Source organism: Dipodomys ordii, unplaced genomic scaffold (assembly GCF_000151885.1).
Source record: "Dipodomys ordii isolate 6190 unplaced genomic scaffold, Dord_2.0 Scaffold45, whole genome shotgun sequence".
Taxonomy (NCBI): Eukaryota; Metazoa; Chordata; class Mammalia; order Rodentia; family Heteromyidae; genus Dipodomys; species Dipodomys ordii.
In genome coordinates this window covers 430,480-439,602 of record NW_012267261.1, presented here as the reverse complement: position 1 = coordinate 439,602, position 9,123 = coordinate 430,480, and positions in this window count along the sequence as shown.

The following is a 9,123-nucleotide window of genomic DNA, read 5'->3' as shown; positions in this document are numbered from 1 at the left end:
ACACACACACACACACACACACACACACACACACACACACACACACACACACACACACACACTGCCACAGTTTGATACTTTCTAGTAGATGAGTGTGGATTTTAGACCACACAGCTCTAAGTGAAGACACTTTGAAAGATGCAGGGCACGACTCTCCACTGTGTTCCTTGGGACACTCTTAAAAAGAGGAAATTGCCTTCATTTGTCTTAATTTCTAGACACCAATTTCTTCCTAGAGTTACAAAAGGCCTTTTGTTTGGAGCAAAAGTACATCACACACAAGGATTAGTATCTGAGCTGGAATGAGAATTCAGATCTCTGGAGCACTGGACTTCCGCTTTCTGAAAGCCAAAGTCCTGGCAGAGTTTTCTCTTTTGTTGTACAAAAGCCTAAGAATGCTTAGACTCTGCAACCTTCAGAGACAAACGAGAAAATATTTCCATGTTATTCAATAAATTCCCATCCCAATGATGGACTGTGACAGTTCTCAGAGTGTATGTGTGCTTTAGGAACTGGAGAACAGACTTTCTTTTTTTTTAAGGCCTTGGTTTTAGTAGATGTTGTCTCTTTGACCTTGAATATGGCCACTTCCTCAGTTTGCAACTGTTTCTCCATCTCTAAAACAAAGTATTTGGCATAGGATTACTGAATCTGTATAGCCCTAATGTTCTATATTTCTCATACTTCAAGCCCCCATAGGAAGTCTGGGATTGGGATTTGGATTCCCCTTTCCCTATGTTTGTTTGTTGTCTGGAAGGCACCTCCTTCCCCCTTCCTGGCATTCTGTCACCTAAGCCTAGTCTGCAAATAAGGTTTCCCAACAATACTATCAGCACTAGCATTTCATGGATGACTTCTACATAGTTTCAGAGTTCTTATTTAGGAGGGCTCAATGGGCCTGAATTGATGCCAAATGAAGTTTGATTTATATTGCAAGCAGAACCATGGTCAGCCAAGATAAGCCAAATGGAAGATGATGGATGCATCTTAGTATTACTTTTCTGTATACTCACAATGATGTATGCATAGACTATACCTATTTGATTCTTGAACATTCTTATTTCTATACATTTAATCTCATATATATGATATGTCTGATATCTACAGTTGGTCCAAACCAGGGAGTAGAAGTAAGCAAACAACCTTAATGTTTTTATATTTAAAAAGAGTCTTATTGAAAAGCTTTCTGATCTCTCCCATACCAAAGAGTTTTAGAGGGGAAAGTACTTTCATCCTCCCAACTTAAATCAATGTAACACAAACCATGTAATTTCCTTAGCTGTTCATGATGACCCTGTAAAGTTGTGAGGGCTGACAGAAGCTCAGGAAACAAAGGCCCAGAAAGTCATCCAGCTAAGTTCTAGAGCTAAAAGACAACTGCTGTCTGATAAAAACCCAATACAGTGCAAGCATCTAAGTCATACATAGTACTAATGTAATCCTGTAGACGAGAAACCAAAGGCTTTAAAGCTAAGCAAGTCCCCGTGGGTTGTGATTTGGCCTAGCTCTGTGCTTGACCTGGACAGCTGCCCATCACAAGATTGTATTGCTTTCTGCTTGATTATAAGGGTTACCCCTCTGGTGAGACAGTTCTACTCACAGCTCACACGTCTGTCATTCTCTGTCTCTTTGAAAACCCATTTCATGGTCCAGTAGAGCAGAGTTTCATCCACTAGCACTTTTGACTTGGTGGCTTCAAAGTGCAGTGCCACCCCCTGGCTAGGTTTCAGGCAGTAATGCTTTAACAGTCTGGTGATTAAATGAGGAACAATAATAACATTGGAGTCAGGTTTGGTTTCAACACCCTGGTAAGTCTCAACCCTCAAGCTGTAAGTGGAAAGGTAAAAAGGGAGGGATATATTTGGAATTCTTCTGTAGAATTCCTACTTTGTTCTTCTATAGCTGGACAAAACAAGAAAACCCATTTGGCCATGAACCAAAATATTGCCCCATGATTGGAAAACCTTGTGTTCCATAGACCACCTTTCAAGGGTCAATACTGACAAGCTAGAAATAACCTAGAATAATGTATTCTAACACTATTCCAAAGAAAAAACTTTCCCCCAAATGTCTGGATTGGCTTACTATCTGAGCATCTGCTATTTGGCTATTTGAGTTTTCTCCCAAGTATTAATTAAACAATCTTTCTAGCTCTGACCCTCAGAATAACTCCAGGGTCCCCAAAAACAAAGTGTCCTGACTATGTCTGTCCCTTTTCCAAGCCAGTTCTGGCATGAGGGCTCCACCTTGACTTCCAGAGTTCAGCACCCTCAGATGCCCCAATGAGAGCAGATTGGTCCATGGTTCACTTCAGGACAATGCAAACTGAGCTATGCATTTACTGTAATTCTAATCAGATGATTCTATAATTGGAAGAACACCAGTGGCATTTTGTCTTTGGAGTCTTCTCCATTAAGTGACTGAACAAGGGCCAGGGGACCTTTGTTTGTCCCAAATGTAGATCCTGATAGAGACTTTGGGATCAGGGCATCACTTTGTTCCATTCTATAATAGGACCAAGTTCTTTCGTCTCTCTTGGTAAGATTATGAAATGTGAATAGCAATCATTTCCCACATACTCTTAATAAATTCTTACCAATTGCTATTCTAACACTAAAAACAACAAATGAAATTAAGTGTGTGTGTGTGTGTGTGTGTGTGTGTGTGTGTGTGTTTGGGCCAAGGTATGCCTGCATGTATCTTTTTGACTGAGGATTAATATTTTATGTAAATATTTCCCGTAATCATCTATAAAAATCTAAAATAACAAATAATAACTTGAATTTCTTAATCTCTCAAAACCTTAGACACATAGACACAAAACATTATTGACAGATGTACTCAGACAAATGAACTGAGTTTGTAATAGAAACTTTGCCAACTTTTGTGTGGCTTTTGGAATTACAGAAATGAATCAGACCTACACCTTTGACCTTGAAGAGCCATAATTTAGAGAGGGGGCTAAATCATGATCATATGAATCATAACCTAAGATTGGAAGTTCAGGGCCTATGACACTGGGAGTTAGAGGAAGGAAAAATTATTCCTTGCTGGGGAAATCTGGGATTTTAAGCTATACTTCAAAGAGCAAGAAGGATTTGGTCCAGGGACAAAAGAGAAAAAGCAGGAAAGGAAATATGAAGGAGGACATGGAGCTGCTGAACGTTGCATTCAGGTAGTAGGTAAAGGACATTACTATAGATCACCAGGGATCCTCTTAAAATATAGATCCTGACGTAGTAGGTCTGGGTGGAGCCTGACATTCTGTATTTCTAGTACCCTTCAGGTGACTCTGAAGTTGGTAGTCCAAGGTCCCCTCTAAGCAGCAGGGCATCACTGAGGGTTTAAAATAGTAGGAAGGAGTTCCTGATATAGCATCAGCCTTTCATGTCCCTTTAATGAGGCATTCTGAAGTTGGACACATGGAACAATTGGTATAGCAAGCAATGTTTCTCTTAACATTTGCTTTGTATCCTCCTTTCTTTACTTGTACCAATCAAGTTAGAGTTGAAAAGAATGAAAAAGCACTAAAGACCCGGATTTGAGAAAACAGACGGATACAAGCCATTGCATCCATGCTGTTTGGTTTCAGAAATAGAGTCTCCTTTTGGACTGTTTGTTGAAGGATAAAAGAGAGTAGACACACTTGTATACGGTCAGTGATTTAAATACTGAACCTATGGTTTGATCACTATAAAATGTTGCAGTAAGATAGCAACACTCATACCATGGGATAAGAACTGGAATTAGAATTGAAGATGTTCCTTTACAATCTTCAGCCTCTCTGGATCTCCAGTGAGCTTCTTCACCCATAATAATCCCAGAGAATAATCTTTTCCTTTACTACCTCTCAGTTCTTCATAAAAATCAAATGAACACGAAAGTGCTTTGTAGAGAGAAAGTGTCTTGCAGATATTGTAATGGCCACCTTTTATTATTATGAATGGAAACCTTTGTCTTTTCTCTGTTCCTAAGAAGTGCCAGCGGAAGGAGTTAGTAACCATTGGGAAGAACTCGTGACAGCTTCTTAGCATGGCAGGCCAGGTCCCCCTGTGGAGTTTACTTTCCCTGCTAGAGCAGGATGCACCTGTGGCCAGCGGGTAGGTTACACTAACCCTCATGTCTGGTTGTGTAGCTTCCTGTGATCTCTGGGGAAATGCTATCAGCAGCAATATTGCCCTGCAGACCATCCCCTGGGAGTGACTTTGGGGGCCAGACTCATCTGCCCTGAGCTGCTTCCTAAATTATGCGCTATATTCTCTGCTACCCACTGAAGATTTTTCTTTTGGCCATACTTTCAGACCAGGTAACAGGTAGCTAGAAATATTTAATGGCTAAAAGTAAGGACAAGAGCCTTGGGGTGCCAAGGGCCAACAGAAAAGAAGACATCAATAAACTGTCTTTTAGCAGGCAAATAGATTGGCTTTCAAAAAAAAACACTTAGGGAGACAAAGAAAGATGATTTCTGAGAGCCAAACTTGAATAGTCAATACCTACAGAAGGTATTTGGGAGGGGGGGTTAATTCTATAGCATTTTTATAATTAAGAAAATTGCAAAACAGGCATTAAAATTAAACACAGAGGTCAAATTTGACCTAACTTTGCATATGCAGACACCAAAGGATTTGGCAAAAAGGGCTTGCTCCAGCTACTTTAATTAATAGAAGACCTTAGGATAAATCCCAGGTCTTTTAATTATCTGTCCTGCTGTTTGGGCAATGCATCCTTTTTGCCTCCCTTGGCCTCAGTTTCTCAAAATAAAAAAATCAGAGGAAAAGCTACTGTCTTCTGATGATGCTCTCTCAGCTCAAATAGTTGATGGGACCCAGGGTCCCAGGCTCCAATCTTACCATCCAGGCCATGCCCATAGGAATTTTACCTTCTCCCTTCATTCTCCCCAGGGAAAACTGCAACTATGCTAAATTCCTGCTCCCAGACCCACTTTCACCAGAGGGAATCAATAGATTCTTCAAGCTGGACCACAGGCTGATGCTTAGGCCTATTTTGTCAACCAGGTGCGCTGGTGAGGGAAGTTGTATGAGTCATTGTCGGTCAGAAATGTAAATCTGACCTGAGGCTCCCTTTGCAGTGAAATTCAGGTCATTAATAATAGTGGCCATCTGTACAGCACCTTACAGTTACCAAGCACTTTACATATTTGATTTGCTTATCACAACTATTCAGAGACGTGTTATTGTTATACCTATTTTACAGATGAGGAAAATAGAATCTGGAGATATGGTAATATGCCCAAGGTGATAGAAAATTTGAATGGCAGACCTGGGACTTTAGTTGAGATTTTGAACTTTTTATTTATGTTATTTGTACCACATTTCCTTCTACCAATTAAGCGTCCTTCAACATCTAGTCTGCCCATATAGATAAACAAAAGTAAGGAAGGCCATAGGTCCATATTTGAAGAATGGGTAATTGCAGCCTTCATGTAGGTATGGCAATCATGGCACAAGGTTTGGAAACAGACCTACAGGGCAATGGGGTGGATAGCCTCTGTCCAAACCTGCCCAGCTTATGTGTCCACTACCCTCTACCATTCCTCAGACTGAAGGTCAAACCTCTTGATTCCAAAACAAGAGCATCTTCCTCCTGCATTTTTCAAGTTTGGAAAGAAAACTGAATACTGTACTCTAGCAAAAATCCATGGTGGTTCACTTTCATACTGTTAGGTAAATATGTCTAGGTGTTTCCCTCATATGCATGTGTTTAAATTGACCCTTCAATAGAGGAAAGCCATGGGACTAGTCCTGATAACCTAGCTGTGAACGATGACTGTGTCACCTCAAGGCTAAGGCATGCAATTGCTCTCATCACCATCAGCAAGGAATTGTGACACCCAGCAGTGTCTCTTTACCAACCTACCATGTCCAAGCAAAAGAAAAAAAAACTCTGTTATTGTAAGCCATAGAGATTTGGCGGGGGTGGTAGGGTGTAGGGGAGCGTTATTACTTCAGAAAAAGCCATATTCCCACTATCTCAACTTTTAAGGATGTTAACATTGCCTTATTATATGCTTCGGCTTTTTAAAGGAACAACAGAAAAAATTGCAAAAGACTCCTTTTGTAACTCACCTCTTCTCAGGTCTTTCCCTTTGCCCCTAGATCAGTCCCATCCTAAAGATGGTATGTTTCTATTTGGGGTACATTGATTCCATAAGTAGGTATCCAAGACAGTGTATAGTACTGTTCCATGTTTCCAAAAATTTCAAGACTGACTTATCCTGCAAACTCTCATTTTCTTTTAATATTACTTTTTTAGGTGTGCCAATTTTAGTACATTAGTTGGTGTTCATTCACTGTAACATAATATCCCCTTATGTGAATATGTCAGAATTGATTAAGCATTTCCTTACTAGTGTGCTTTTGTGTGTGTGTGCAAGTATTAGGGCTTGAACTTTGTGCCTGGGAGCTGTTCTTTACCCTTTTTTGCTCAAGGCTGGTACTCTACAATTTGAGGCATAGCTCCACTAACAGCTTTTTGGTGGTTAATTGGAAATAATCCCACTTTTTTCCAGGTGTTGGGTGGCTCATGCCTGTGGTCCTAGTTACTCAAATGGCTTAGATCTGATCTGAGAGCTGAGGTTTGAAGCTGGCTTGGGCAAGAAAGTCAGTGGCATTCTTATCTCCAATTAACTACCAAAAACTGAGAAGTAGAACTGTGGCTTTGAGCACAAAAGCTCAAGGACAGCATCCAGGCCCTGAGTTCAAGCCTCTGGACCTGAATACCCACATGCATGCATGCACGCACAAGCACACACACACACACACACACACACACACACACCTCACTGTTTTTGTCTAGGCTGGCTTGCAATTTCAATCCTCAAAACTCAGTCTACCAAGTAGCTAGGATTAAAGGTATGAGCACCTATACGCAGCTCCTTGATAAGCTTTTTTTGGTTAGTCATGGGGCTTGAATTCTGGGCACTGTTCCTTAGTAATTCAGCTCAAGGCTAGCACTCTACCACTTGAGTCACAGTGCCACTTCTGGTTTTCTGGTGGTTTATTGCAGATAAGAGTCTCACGGACTTTGCTGCCCAGGCTGGCTTTGAACCTCAATCCTCAGATCTCAGCCTCTTGAGTTGCTAGGATTACAGGTGTGAGCCACCAGTGCCCAGCCCTGATGAACTTTTAAATTGCATTTTCCTCTTAGAATCGATAATGCAGTGATCATTCTTTTACAAAGCTCTTTGCATATTTATGCAACAATTTCTCTTAGTTGTTTGTCTGAGGATAAAACTGCTTAGATATGAGGCACATATAGCCTCAAATTTCAAGAAACATTGCCAAATTTCTCTCCACAATGATCGTATCCATTTATAGTTCTGTCATCAGATTGTATATGTTTTGGTGTTGCTTGATATTATCAGACACTTCATACCATCAGACTTGAAAACTTTCACCATTCTGATCGGTATGAAGTGGCTTCATTGATTTTCAAATTTGCATTTCTTCCATTATTAGTGAAGTTAGTATCTTTCCACTTGTTTAAGACTCATTTACTGAGTTTTGCAAATTGAAATAGTCTGTCAATTTACTCCTATTTTTTTCCTGCTTATGGATGTGTAGATATTTTTTGTCCTATATTCTGGGTACCAATCCTTTGTCAGTTACGTAAGTTGTAAATGCATTCTCGGCATCTGTGACTCACTTTTAATTTTGTCCATTGCTTACAGGCTGTCAGCTGCCTCCTTCCTTCTGCATACACTTGGTTTTTCCAGTGATGGCAAGTCCATAGTGAAAACTGCTTAGAGGTGTATTTTGAAAAGCCAAGGTGAATAAATATCCCTTGACTCTTACATCTGTAGTAGGTTAAGGAATGTGTTCTTACAAGAGTCTATGAAGGGCCTGTTTTGCTTACTCAGAACTCTCTCCTTTACTAACACAATTGTGTAGTGAAAGCAAAAGAACCAGGTGTAAGTGGAAAAAAACCTTAGTCACTGAGGAGGGTTGCTTGGGCTGTTCAGTGGTGACTATCAGCGTTGGCTGGTTTGCCCTGCCACAGTGAGTCCTGGCACAGTTTTTGATATTGTGTAGACCTAGTATGTGTATGAGAGAGAAGTTTCATGCTCAAGTGATCTCTCTTCTCTCCACATAAACCCCAAGAGTCTTCACAAAGATGTTTTTGATGGGGAATTGGGGACATACATAGCAGAAGGTAGGAATATGAAAAGATTTGAAAATACTTTTAGCCTTCTAGTGGGGAGAGTCACTTTAAAGCTTTGTTTATCTCTCAGTGCCTCAGCTATCCCCAAAGGAAAATCTTAGCTCAGGACAGGAAGCTCAGGGCACCTGAAAGGATGACTACAGAGTGTAGCACTATTTACGTCTCCTCTTACGTGTCTCTCCATGCTACCCCCCAGGGGGCCGGGCTGTGCCAATTCTCCAAGGAAGCCTGAATGCACTGTCATTCCCTAAGAAACCAACAGGTATGGTAGAAGCTGAGCTCTGGGATCAATTACGTGGGTAAAAGTACAAAGACAAGGAGTAAACCAGAAGCATTGTGGCTTAGCAACACTTGCTCAGAAAAGACTGGATGTTCCCAAGTGGAGTCCTGTGGCCCCAGAGGAGGTGACCCCAGCTGTCTGGTCAACCAGGCAGAATGCTGGGCCTCTGGAGCCAGGACACACCTTCTGTTCCAGTTGACTCACTTGAGTGGCAAATTCTTTTCTCCCTCACAATCCTCTCATCTTCAAAGGGAATTCGTTAAGCTCTACCATGCCACCGGTACTTAGCCAGGTGTTGTACTGGCCCATTAGGTGGACATGGGCCATAGCCCCAGGAAGCATGTCAAATGAGGTGGAGAACGGCAGTTGAGACCAATTGACATCCTCCTTCCCTCCTCCCTCCCCCAACTGTTCTGCAGCACTTTCTATAAACCCTCCAGCTGTTTCGAACTATTTGTGTGGAGCACTCTGCATATTCTGGGTTCTTTCCCATCTCCTGCTTTTGCTCACTCTGGTCCCTTTGCCTGGAATGCTCTTCCACTCTGTCTGTTCCATACACTCTTCAGGGGAACTGCCTCTGATAATCCCCAAACAGAATGAGCCATCCTGATTTCTGCACTCCATCAGTCCTTTGAATCACGTAGAACACATACAACTCTGTG